Source organism: Myotis davidii, unplaced genomic scaffold, assembly GCF_000327345.1.
Source record: "Myotis davidii unplaced genomic scaffold, ASM32734v1 scaffold2364, whole genome shotgun sequence".
In the NCBI taxonomy this organism is placed as follows: Eukaryota; Metazoa; Chordata; class Mammalia; order Chiroptera; family Vespertilionidae; genus Myotis; species Myotis davidii.
In genome coordinates this window covers 14,976-28,899 of record NW_006294758.1, presented here as the reverse complement: position 1 = coordinate 28,899, position 13,924 = coordinate 14,976, and the positions used below count along the sequence as shown (strand labels likewise).

The 13,924-nt window shown below is 39.2% G+C and overlaps 1 pseudogene; it reads left to right on the top strand.

The window, feature by feature from the left end:
* The first annotated feature begins 2,548 nt into the window (after window positions 1-2,548).
* On the top strand, window positions 2,549-9,371 carry LOC107184015 (annotated as a pseudogene).
* Window positions 9,372-13,924: the final 4,553 nt, after the last annotated feature.

Below are 13,924 nucleotides of genomic sequence, written 5' to 3'. Positions count from 1 at the left end.
GGGGTTGAGGAGCTCCCCCCTGTCACTCACAGAGTAGGGCTGATAGGGGACTTGAGGCACCACCCCCTGTCACACACAGAGCAGGGCAGATCAGGGGGTTAGGGCGCAGCACCCTGTCACGCTCAGGGAAGGGCCGATCAGGGGTTTGGGGCACCACAGCCTGTCACACACAGAGCCGCAGGGCAATCAGGGGTTTGGAGAGCTCCCCCTTATCAGGAACAGAACACGGCTGATCAGGGAGTTGGGGTGCCTTCCCCTGTCAAGAAAAGAGCAGGGTGGATAGGGAGGTTGTGGCTCCACCCCCTGTCACAGACAGAGCCGCAGGGTGATCAGGGGGTTTGGGCACTGCCCCCTGTCATGCTAATCCCAGTGCTGGGAGGCCTCACAGCTCCACTGATCCCAGTGCTGTGATGCATATTACCCTTTTACTATATAGGATAGAGGCCTGGTACACTGGTGGGGGCTGGCTGGTTTGCCCTGAAGGGTGTCCTGGATCAGGGTGGGGGTCCCCACTAGGGTGCCTGGCCAGCTTGGGTGAGGGGTGAGGGCTATTTGCAGCAAGTCACACACCCTTCAGGGTGAGGGTCCCCACTGGGGTGCCTGGCCAGTCTGGGTGAGAGGCTGAGGGCTGTTGTCAGGCTGGCAGGTGACTGAAGCTCCCAACCGCTCCTTTTTTTTTCTTTTTTTCTTTTTTTTATTCTGGGCCAGCTTTAGCTCTGAAGCTTGGCTCCAGCTCTTAGGCCTCCACTGCTAAAAGGAGGTATCTCTGAAGCAAGCAAGCCTCATGTTCGCTTCAAGCTGCCTGGGTGCCGACCGCCATCTTGGTTGGCAGTTAATTTGCATATCGCCCTTATTAGCCAATGGGAAGGGTAGCGGACGTACGGCTAATTACCATGTTTCTCTTTTATTAGATAGGATGTAGCCTTTGTTTTGTGCTTCTTTCACATAACATAATACTTCCCAGATGCATTTATGTTGGAGCATGCATTAGCATGTCATCCCTTATTGCTATACTAGAGGCCCGATGAATGAAGATTCGTGCAAGAATTGACCTTCTTTCCCCTGGCTGCCAGCAATGGCTTCCTTCCGGCACCTGGGATCCGGGCCTTCACTCTGGCTGCCACCTCCTGCCTTCTCTCCGGCCGGCTCTTGTGAGCGCTGCCCAGAGGCCAGCCCTCGGCAGCCAGCTGAGGCTTGTGGGGGGCTTGGATTCCTTCTTGCCCTGGCTGGTTTGGCTCAGTGGATAGAGCATCAGCCTGTGGACTGAAGGGTCCTGGATTCCATTCTGGTCAATGCCATATGCTCTGGTTGCAGGCTCCATCCCCAGTAGGGGGCATGCAGGAGGCAGCCAATCAATGATTCTCACCATTGATGTTTCTATCTTTCTCCCTTCTCCTTTCCTCTCTGAAATCAATAATATATATATAATTATATATATATTTTAAAAATAGGTCTCTGCCAGTAAATAGCAAGATCCCTGAAGCCAAGGATCACATCCCGCACATCCATTACTATATCTTCAGCTCCTCGCACAGGAATGGACACACAGTAGCTACTCCAACGTGGTGGGGTTTTTTATCTTTATTGTTGAGAGTATTATAGATGCCCACCCACCCCCTTTGTTTCCTTTGTTCCTCATCCTCCTGGTTCTGGCCCTGCACCTGGCCTTCACCCACCTATTGTCTGTGTCCATGGGCAATACATATATGCATATAAGTTATTTGGTTAATCTCTTCCCCCACCTCTGAGATTCACATCTGTTCCATTTTTTCATGATTTATTTTAATGAATAAATGCACTCAAAGAGCAATTGATGATTGATTGAATGAAAACTATCAATTTAGACGGTACTAAATGAAAAACACATTTTTTTCTTTCTTTCACTCTCTTTTCAATGGAGCATAAATATAACTCCATATTACTTGCTTTCTTGTCTACCTGAATAACTTATTGCAAAGAGGGATATGGTGGTTTGGGCCTGATGTGAAATTCTAAATTGCTATATGCAAGAGATAGCCACAGGAGCAGGCAGAAAGCACATTATGGAACTTGCTATGCACTAATGCATAGTGAGGAGGAGAAATTGTAAAATGAGATATAGAGGAAGCAAATCAGTATGGGATTGTGTTCTGGGATGCTTGATAATAAGAAAGTGATGACAAATGCTCTCCAAGGGAGAGCTGGCATTTCCTGGGATTGAAAGAGTCAAATTCACCGTAAGAGAGGAAAGTTCTAAGAGACAAACCTTGCTTTTTTTAAACATCTGAATGCTTTCAAAGTGAAGTGATTAAAACTCAAAACATTTTTCTTGCAAGTTTTGTCTCTGATAACAGTGTTCTACTAGCATGACAACTACCCTATAGTATATTTCAAGAATGGTTATTATTGTTACAATATCTTAAAATAGGAGCTGGAAATCACTGGTTCTTGAAACACAGCTAACTTTTGATGCTGACATGTCCATGGTTGAGAAGAAGGCTCTGAGTTTGTGCAGGACTGGTGCACTTTTCATTCTAATGAGCGGACACGTGAATCAGGAGTGTGAAGAATGCAGGCAAGTGGTAGAGCTGCAAGTGTCAGTTTAAATGAGGACTCCAATTTTGATGGCGGAAACAGAAATTGTATCTACACAAGGAGAAGTGAGGGAAGCTCTGTAAAGCTGTAACAAAAGAGGGTGTGATTTTAGAGAAATTTTTAAATTCTCTCCAATATAAAGGAAGCTGAATAGATAAATTTCCCAAGTATGCAGTTTCTCCAGGCAGTTGGCAGCCAGAATGACGCGTCTTGGACAAAATGTTTGTGGCTGAAGAATGGTCAGATGCCGGGTGGGCTCTGAATTCTAGCAGGGGATCATGAAGCCAACACAAGTCTTCTCAAATTCTACTGGAAACATTAGGGCACGGATATCACTGAAGAACTCACCAGCTTATCTTCTAGCTTCTGCAGCCATAGCACCCAGTGTTCACGTCTGTCCTAGCTTCTGTGATCGTTTTGTTACTCATGTTATTTTCCATGCATCTATCCCATAATACTGTCATCCTCTCAAGTGCAGAAACTGTGATTTGTTTGTTTGGGTCTTTAGCACCTAATACAGTTAGCTATCCCTTAGTAGACTGTTTATGTGCTGAATGAATAGCTAAATAGATGCAAAAATAAATAAATTCCTTTATTGTTGCAGTTGCCCAATAGCAATGCCTTCCTTTATTTTGCATGCAGGCTTACATCACACCTTGAGAGATACCAAGGGAAAGTGAAACCTTGATTCTGTAATATTTTATTTTCTGCTGCCACAACTTTAAAAATAATGCTTTAGCAGATGCTGTACTCCTGAAGACAGAGGTAATTTTTAAATACTTTGTACTGTTTACAATAGGCTAATGTTCAAATAGTTGGGGTGCCTATTTTCTTGCATAAAAAACATTTACTGCCCTAGCCTGTTTGGCTCAGTCAATAGAGCGTTGGCCTGCAGACTGAAGGGTCCCGGGTTTAATTCCAGTCAAGGGCACTTACCTAGTTGCAGGCTCTATCCTTGGCCCTGGTCAAGGTGCATGCAGAAGACAACCAATCGATGTGTCTCTCTCACATCAATGTTTCTCTCTCTCCCCCTCCCTTCCACTCTCTCCAAAAATCAATAAAAAAATATCCTCAGGTGAAGATTATCAACAACAAAAACATTTACTGGCAAATACATTTCTCAAACTAATGAAATGCGTGTCTAGTCTACTGTGCCTAGTTTAAAAAGTGGAGGATGGTGTGACTTCTGGACAAGAAGCTGAGTGATAACACGCATTAATAAAGGCAAAGTGTATGACATATCAATTTAGGTCTCATTGGACCAAAGCATAACTGTCATAAACATGTGATGTTCTCGTTCTAAAGCTCCTTGTCTGTGCTGAGAGCTGAAGGGGGACATTCTTTCTGTGCTAATGTTGGCAAATCATGTTCATTTCTGTCAACACACCATCTATTTAGAAGGAGCAGAGGTGACCTTTTGCTGCTTATCCTTTAGGATCATAAAACTGCAAACTGTCTCTGCTATAGATATTGACACCATCAATGAAATCACTCCCTTAAATCCCAAGAGGCCCCCTCTTTGTTTCCAATATGTGGATTATCAGTGATGAGAAGCAAAAAAGAATAAAGTAAAATCAAAAGTACCTTTGAAATACCTAAGTTCTTTCTGACAGACTAACCACTTCCTTTGATTTTTTGGTGTGATTAATAGCCATAGGAGTTATGTAAAAAAAATTAATCCAAAGTATATTTCTATTTGATTCTTTTTTATCTTTCTTTGTTTCAAGGAACACAGGAACTTAAAGGATTTTCTCTCAGTGTGTTACTTTGCTCTGTCAGCATCAGCTTGGAAGAACGGACTGTGAAGACTGGCATATCAAGTAGTATAAAGCACTGGAGTGCTAGATATTGCCTCTGGCACAAAATGTATAGTACTAATAATACCTCATTTATCCTACTACTGCCCGCAGAAAACCCGTAAGTGCTAAGCATAATTCATTTTGTCTGCACTAGCTTACTAATCCTTTTGCATTAGCACTTTCCAAGGTGTCCATTGTTGTTGGCAATTGTCTTCCTGGCAGGAGACACTTCAAGTTCTAGGTGCCAAGGAGTTAAAGTGGTATGGAATTATTAAATCATTGAATTTCCTCTGTGAAGGGATGCCTGGTAAATAAATCTTTTTGTTATGCAAATTTGCCCATGGGGAGTCTGTCATCATTAAAGATGTAGAAGCAACTTTGCCAAGCCTGTAATGCTTTGTCTTCTTGGAAAATGTTGTATCATACTTAGACAAGTTTTAGGAAGTGTATTGAAGTACAATTGAAACAGGTTTAAGTGCTATGGGAAGTTACCCGGTGCCACTCCCTTGTTTAGCTTTGCATCAGTAGTTTTGGTGTATGTGGGTTTTTCTTTTTTAAATTTTGGAGTCTTGGAAACATTTATTCAGCTGAAATATTTGGAAGAAGTCCAATGCAGAAAATGCACACTAGGGACCTTTCTCTGCAGCCTGGAGCCCTGCCGGCTTGGCCCTTCCTGTCTCTCACCCACTGCCCCCAGCATACTTCCATCACCCCCTGAGGACTCCTCAGAGTGCAATTTAAAAAGCACTCTGCTAGACCATAACGACTTGAGGGAAAATTGAGTTGAATATCATTGTCAAAAATCACCCTGTAGTGAGCAAGGTAGCAATAACAAATTATTTGTTCACTCATTTAATTAGTTTTACATATGTACAGCAGGCATGTCAAACTCAAAGGGTAACGTGGGCCACATAAAGAAGGTTTAAGTTGATGTGGGCCAGAAAAAAACAAAACCTTCCATTTTCATAGAAACGTAGGTTTATTTCAATAGAGACATGCTGAATACAAAGGGCCGAAATAAGTGAGTATTAACAAAAAATAATAGAACATTTTAATAAAAATTAATTTTTCTTGAACATTAACTTACCAGACACTGAATAACTGCATAAATTAATAAGCGTAACACAAGTAAACCTATTTTTCTTGCTCTCCGAAAGCGATGTATTTCCTATTGTGCACACCGAACAAGTCAGTCCAAGACTAATGGTGTGGCCATCGGCTGCTAAAATATTCGCTGCTAGTATTAGTGGGGAGAAATGGTGCACCTGGGTGTAAGGTGCATAAGGGAAATGAATGCAACACGATTATAGTAATCAGCGACTAGCAAACATCGTAGTTTGTTATTAATAATTATGTATAACAGGATATTGTAAACATTAAGTAACAAAATTTTTATTAAAAAGTTTCTTACATACCGTTATATTGGTTGGGCTGCAAAAGTATTCACTGTGATGCCCTAACCAGTTTGGCTAAGTGGATAGAGTGTCGGCCTGCGGACTGAAGGGTCCCAGGTTTGATTCTGGTCAAGGGCATGTACCTTGGTTGCGGGCACATCCCCAGTAGGGAGTGTGCAGGTGGCAGCTGATAAATGTTTCTCTCTCATGGATGTTTCTAACTCTCTATCCCTCTCCCTTTCTCTCTGTAAAATAATCAATAAAATCTACTTTAAAAAAAAAAAAGTATTCACTGTGGGTCATGAGTTTGACATGCTTGATGTACAGTATTTTTTATGCCAGGCATAAACATAATTCCTCCCTTCAAAATGGATTACAGAAAGAAAATAATGTCCAAAAAAGTGCCTATAGAAGACTCTGCTATTTTTTCTTTCTTTTTTTGTTTTTGAAGCCTCTAGTGCTTTCTCTAGGCTGGGATTCAAGAATCTAGATTATGTGTTACTGTGTGAGTTTCTAATTTCCAAAGAGGGGAATTAGAAAGAATCCAAAGCTCAAGCTGGAACTAAATGGAACAAAGCTGAAAAGTCTCAGGAGAGAACAGAACAGAACATCAATATAATCCTGGAAGACAAGGAGTGGAGACGAGACATGGAGCATCCGGGTTTTGGACAGAGTTGAGAACTCTTTTCTCAACTGAACTCTTCTGGAGTTCCTGGGGGGCGGGTGGCAAGAAAAGACCTTCACACATGCAGATGCTTGTCACATTAGGGGGCACTCAACGCATATGTATTCTGTGAACAAATAGGCATTTGCTAGTTCAGACATATTGTGCAACGTACTGAGGGAAGAGAAGAGAAGGAGGTAAGAGAGGGGCAATGTTGAGTTTAGGGAAGTATTTATGATCACCTAAATTGGTAAATAGAAGTGTGTCATTTAGACAATATGTACCAATGTATGGACAAACCTGGCAAGTAGTTGAGTATTGTTGAAACTCAAAGTAAAAAGAGTAGGAGGAAGAGCATAAAGTACGAAAGGGGGAGCAGCCAGATCATGAAGGGCAGTGCCTTTCAGGTAATCAATTTAGAGATTGCCCCATCATGGGGGGGCGCGGGGCGGCGCTGAGGGGGAGAGGGTTCATGAAAAAATATTGTGTAGGAGGTTAACAAGATCAGATTTATATGCTAGAATAACATAACAGAGTGAGAGAACACTAATAGATCATTGACTGGTAGAGTGATTATTATAATTCTCAAAAAGACATTTCCCAAAGTGTTTTAACTTGAAGCATTCCATGCTTTAAAGTATTACAGATCACTAATGCAGTAACAAAATTCTTCATAGCCTTTGTTTTTAAATTGAGGTAACATTAGTTAATAAAACTGTATAAGTTTCAGGTGTACATTATAATTCATTATCCATACACGCTATAGTGTGCTCTATAAGCTGGCAGCTAGATAACTCTTTAATTCACATTTCTTATTGAATCAAACTAAGGTTGCCTGCAGTATCTGGTAACAGAGTAAAAAAAACCACTTTATTCTTCCTGGCAACATTACACTAAAGAAATAAATGCAAACTCTGAATGCATACTTTGCATATCAGCTATATTTATAATTTACATCTAAGAGCAGTATTATAATGAATGAATAGGGAGGGATCTGGAAAAGCTGTTCATGATATTCAATCAGCAGAGTAAAAGTTTTTTAAGAGGAAGAAATGGAAAAATATGATAAGGCCTTTTAGAAGATTCATTAACACAATTTTTCAGCTTTATTGAGGTACATTGTTGAATAAAATTGTAAGATATTTAAAATGTACAATGTATCGCTTCTCGGCCTTTTGGCTAAGATCAAGTGTAGTATCTATTCTTATCAGTTTAAAATGTACAATGTAAAGATTCAAAATACATATACAGTGTGAAAGGATTCCCCTCCACAGGGTTAATTAACACATTCATCACCTCACATGTTTACCTTTTCTCTGTGTGAGAAATATTTAATTTATACTCTCTTAGCAAATTTCAATTATGCAATAGTGTTATCATCTACAGTCACCATGTTAAACATTAGATCCTCAAAACTCATTCATCTTGTTATAACTGAAAGTTGTACCCTTTACCAATCTCTCCCTATTCCTCCCATCCCAAACCCCTCACAACTACTTTTCTATTCTATTTCTATTATCAAGAGTCAATTTTTCTTCACTTATAAGTGATACTATGCAGTTATTTCTGTTTCCCTCTCTGACTTACTTCACTTAACGTAAAGCCCTCCAGTTTCATCCATGTTGTTAAAAATGGCAGGATTTTCTTCTTTCTCATGACTGAAAAATATTTCATTTTTTATATACTATATATGTATTCATTTTATATATGAAATTCATTTCATATATATGTATGTACTTATACATGCATTCATTTTTTATCCATTTACTCATCAACAGAAACATAGGATGTTTCCATACCTTGGCTATTGTAAATTATGATGTAATGAACATGAGCATACAAAAATCTCTTCCATTTAATGGTTTTGTTTCATTTGGATCTTTCCCAGAAGTAGGATTACTGAGTCATAAGTGCATAGTTCTGTTTTTAATTTTTTTGAGGAAACTTCATATTGCAGATCAGTTCACATTACCATCCACAGTGCACAATGCTTCCCTCTGCTCCACATTCTTACCAATATTTGTTAGCTCTCGTCCATTTGGTAATAGATATTTTATCAGCTGTGAGGGGAATCTCACTGTGGTTTTATAATTAGTGATGATTAGCAACGTTGAGCACCTTATTTTCATGTGGTTGTTGGCCATTTGTATGTCTTCATTAGAAAGATGTTTATTCAGGTCCTTTGCCCAATTTTTATTTTTTTGAAGTGCCTCAGCAGAAGGGTATACCGTTGCTGTCCTGGACGATTCGTGGAATAAGCTGATCAGAAAGGTGCTGGCAATTACATCAGCTGACAGCACTGATTCTGTGGGATGTGTCCTTGGGGAAACCAGCAGCTGGCTTTGCTGTGCACACAGACAAGGTTCAGGCTCTACAGTTTCATCCATTTGAAGCCTAGACTCTGATTTCTGGGTCATATGATAAGTCAGTGGCTTTGTATGATTGCCGAAGTCCAGATGAAAGCCTTCGAGTGTGGCGATTCAGGAGGTGGACTGAGAGAGGGACTGGGAATCACTTTGCACCTTGTCATTTTTTGGCCAGTACAGATGACTGCTTTGTGTATAATTTGGTTGCACGTTCAGATGAGTCAATTTTTACACTTAATGAACACAATGATGAAATCTCTGGTCTTGATCTCAGCAGTCAAATCAAGGATTGTCTTGTGACCACGTCAGCAGGTAAATAGGTGAAGACCTGGGACCTATTGGGAGAAAGGCCAAGTCTGGTTCAGTGCAGGACAACTGCCTGTTGCCCTGACTTGCCATTTATTTATGCCTTTGGAGGTCAGGAAGAAGGGCTCCGGGTCTGGGATATAAGCACAGTCTCCTCAGTAAATAAAGCATTTGGAAGAGGAGAAGGGCTTGTTCTTGGTAATTTAAGCAATTCATTTATGAGTGGCCCTTTGGGAGCAGGAGCTCAGATACACCAATGGAGTCTTGATGAGGCTCATACAATTTCCTGTTTTGTTTACCTTAACTCAGAGTTTTTAAAAGCTGGCCTAGCATTTGTTCCATATAGAGCGACAGAAACAAAATTCATTTTCTATACCAGACTTTCCTCTTCACAGCTGTGGTGGCAGCAAAACAGGGCCGCTCTGCATGCTTGCTGTTGAGTGTGTAGTGTACAAACTCCTGTTCAGGTCTCCTTGGAAAGGGTAATGAAAAAATTTTTTTAAAAAATAATTCCTTAAATATGCCATCTGTCACAGGTAACCTAAGTTATAAACTAGCTCTAATTTATGTAATTTTAAAAAGAGGGAAATCCTGCAATGTTAACAGATGGGTCAGCCCAGGCCAGGAAGGGTTATGGTTTGGCCAAGATTACACAGTAGGCCGCGAACAGAGGCAGGAGCCCCACGGAGTGCACTTTCCAAACCGACTGTTCTCCAGTTAATGTTCACGACTTAACAGTGTTCTCAGTCAGTGCTACTGTAAACAGTGGCCTTAAACAACTTGTTAGACCAGGTGGACTTGACATATACAGCACATTCCATCCAAAAGAACATAATACACATTCTTCTCAAGCACACATGAAAAAGTCTACAGGACAGACCATGCTACACCACAAAATGTGTCTTAATAAATTTTTACTTATTCATTTATTTTAGTTTTTCTGTCCCCCACCCCCTTTTCCCTCTGGTAACCACCATACTGTTTTCTGTGTCTATGAGGTTTTTTTTTTTTTTTCTTAATCCCTTCAACTTTTCCATCCAGCGCCCCTCCCCCGCCCCCAAACCCTTTCCCCTCTGACAGCTGGCAGGCAGTTTTAATAACAACTTTTCCAATAGTATGAAACTAGAAATCAACTACAAGAAAACTGGAAAATTCACAACTATGTGGAGATTAAAGATCATGTATCAAACAACCAATGGATCAAGAAAGAAATCAAAAGAGAAATTAAAAATAGAGACTAAAAAAACAAAACAAAACAATAGAAAAGGTCAATGAAATAAGAGCTGTGTTTTTGAAAAGCTAAAATTGACCAATCTTTAGACTCAGAGAACTCAAAAACCAAAGTGATACCACAGAAATACAAAGGATCATAAAAGACTACTATAAACAAATTATGTCCCAACAAATTGGATAACCTAGAAGACATGGAAAATTGCTAGTTTTTCAAAGAAATAGAAAATCTGAATAGACTGATCAGTACTAGAGAGATTGAATCAGGAATCAAAAACCTCCCAATGAAAGTCTAAGACCATATGGCTTCACTAGTTAAGTCAACCAAACATTTAAATAATCACTAATATCAATCCTTAAACTCTTCTTTAAAAAAAAGAAGAAGGAATACTTCCAAACTCATTTTATGAGTCCAGCATTTATTAACCTAAATTATGGCAAAATCAGAAAAGGACACCACAGTAAAGAAAATTGCAGGCCAATATTCCTGATGAGCAGAAATATATAAATCCTCAGTGAGCCAGGCTGGTGTGTCTCAGTGGCTGAGCATCAACCTCAGGAGGTCAGTTGGATTCCCCATCAGAGCACGTGCCCAGGTTGCAGCTCGATCCCCAGAAGTGGGTGTGCAAGAGGCAGCCTATCAATTATTCTCATCATGGATGTTTCTAACTCTCCCTCTCCTTTCCTTTCTGAAATCAATAAAAATATATTTTAAAAAAGAAATAAAATCTGTTGACCAAATACAGAGTGGGTCAAATTAGATTTACTATTGTTTGTATGGAAAATAATACAATAATTAATAAATATTGATACAAGAATAAACTCTTGTGTTGCATACTCACAACTGTAAACCTACTTTTGCCCCACTCAGTGTGCATAGGTTTTTCCTCTGTGCTTTCTATTCTGTTCTATTGTAATATGTATCTGCTTTTCTGCCAATATTATAATGTGTTGATTACTAAAGTTTGAAATCCAGAAGTATGATGCCTCTAGCATTTTTTCTTTCTCAAGATTGGTTTGGCTATACAGGGCCTTTCATGTTTTTGTTTTCAACTTAAATTTTAGAATTGTCTGTTCTATTTCTCTGAAAAAAATGACATTGGGATTTGGATAAGGATTGCACTCGATCTGTAGATTGCTTAGGGTAGTATGGACATGTTAACAATATTCTCCAAATACATGGGCACCAAGTATCTTTCACCTTTAAAATTTAAGTTGATTGAAGTACCATTGGTTAATAACATTATATACATTTCATTTGTACAACAGTATAACTTGATATCTGTAGACTCTATTGTGTATTCACAACCAAAATTCTCATTTTCTTCCTTTACCATATATTTAATCCCTTTTAACCAATTCATGGTCTCCTCATCCCCTTTACTCCCTGGCACCCATCATCATGTTTTCTGTATCTATACATTCGGTTTGGTTTTGGTTTTGTTAGTTCATTTGTTACATTTTGTTTTATATGCCACAGGTGAGTGAAACCATAATTTTTTTTGAAACCATAATTTTATTGTCCTTTTCCATCTGACTTATTTCATTTAGATAATACTCTCAAGATCCATTCATGTTGTCACCAAAGGCAGTATTTCATCTTTATGGCCAACTAACATTCCATTGAGCGCATATATAACATTTTCTTTTAATATCTTTTTATTTGCTTGTGTCTTTTTCAATTTAATTTTATTCCTCAATTTCTTATAATTTTCAGTGTACAGATCTTTCACCTCCTTCATTAAAATTATTCTTAGCATTTTATTATTTTTGATGCTATTGTTTGTGATTGTTCTTGATTTCTCTCTCTGATAGCTTGTTGTCAATGTATAAAACATAACTGATTTTTATATTGATTTTGAATCCTACAACTTACTGATTTTGTTTATTAATTCTAATAGTCTTTTAGTGGACTTTAGGGTTTTCTTTATCCTATATAATAAAAGCCTAATAAGCTAAGTGTCCAGTTGTCTGGTCAGCCATTCAACCAGTCAAAGCATAATATGCTAATGATATGCTAAGGTTGCTCATCTGCTTGCTATAACATGCACTGACCACCAGGGGGCAGATGCTCGAACTGGTAGGTTAGCTTGCTTCTGGGGTCTGGCCCATCGGGGCTGAGCAAGATGAGCGGGACACGCCCTGGAGCCCTCCTGTGGTCCCTCTCTGGCTGGCCAACCTCCTGTATCCCTCCCCAGCCCTGACTGTGCACCAGTGGGGTCCCTTGGCCTGGCCTGCACCCTCTCACAATCTGGGACCCCTCGGGGGATATCAGAGAGCCAGTTTCGGCCCAACAGCAGAACAAATAGTTGTTATGACATGCACTGACCACCAGGGGGCAGACGCTCAACACAGGAGCTGGCCCCTGGTGGTCAGTGTGCTCCCACAGGAGGAGCGCCTCTCAGCCAAAAGCCAGGCTCACAGCTGGCGAGAGCAGTGGTGGTGGTGGACATCCCCCAAGGGCTCCCAGACTGTGAGAGGGCGCAGGCCAGGCTGAGGGACACCACCACCACCACCACCCTCTTGTCTAATATAATGTCACCAATAAATAGAGACAATTTTGCTGCTTCTCCTCTGATTTGGATGCTTTTAATTTTTTTTTTCTTTCCTAATTTCTCTGGTTAGGACTTCCATTACTGTGTTAAATAAAATTGGGCATCCTTGTTCTTGAGCTAAGAGAAAAAAAATCAGCTTTTCACTGTTGAGTGTGATGTTAGCTGTGGGCCTGTCATATTTTAGGTTTTTCATGTTGACGTATGCTATCTCTCTATACAGATTGTTGAGATTTATCATGAATGGAGTTTGTTTTCTCCTCTTATACTTTTTTGGAAGACTTTGAGTATTGGCATAAATTCTTTTTTTGATGTTTGGTACAATTCACCTCTGAAACCATCTGGTACTGTATTATCTTTTTTTAGTAATCCCATCCTATTTCTTCTTATTGTTCTTTTCAGATTTTCTATTTATTCATGATTCATTTATGTAGGTTGTATGTTTCTAAGAATTTATCCATTTCCTCTAGGTTGCCCAATTTGTTGGTGTATAATTGCTCATCAAGTCTTTTGATTCTTTGTATTTCTGTGGTATCAGTTGTAATGGTTTTTTTTTCTTTCATTTATAATTTTATTTGAGTCCTCTAAAGGTTTATTTTGTTTATTTTATTTATCTTTCAAACAACAGCTCTCTTTTATCAATATTATATTGTCTTTTTTATCTTTTATTTGTTTTTGTTCTGATTATTATTATTTCCTTCTTTATAATAACTTTTGGCTTTGTCCTTCCTTTTCTAGGTTCTTGGTGTATAAAGTTTGTTTATTAGAGATTTTTTTCTTAATGTAGGCATATATTGCTGCAAACTTATTTCTTAGAATTTTTTTACTCTATCCCAATTTTGGCATGTTGTGTTTTCAATTTTATTATCTCAGATATTTTTTATTTACCTATTGATTTCTTTTTTGACTATTAGCTATTTAAGGTTAATGTTTAATCTTTACATAATTATTAATTTTCCTGTTTTTCTATGTAATTGATTTCTAGTTTTATAGCATTGTGACTAGAAAAGATGTTAGATATGTTTTCTTATTTATTTAT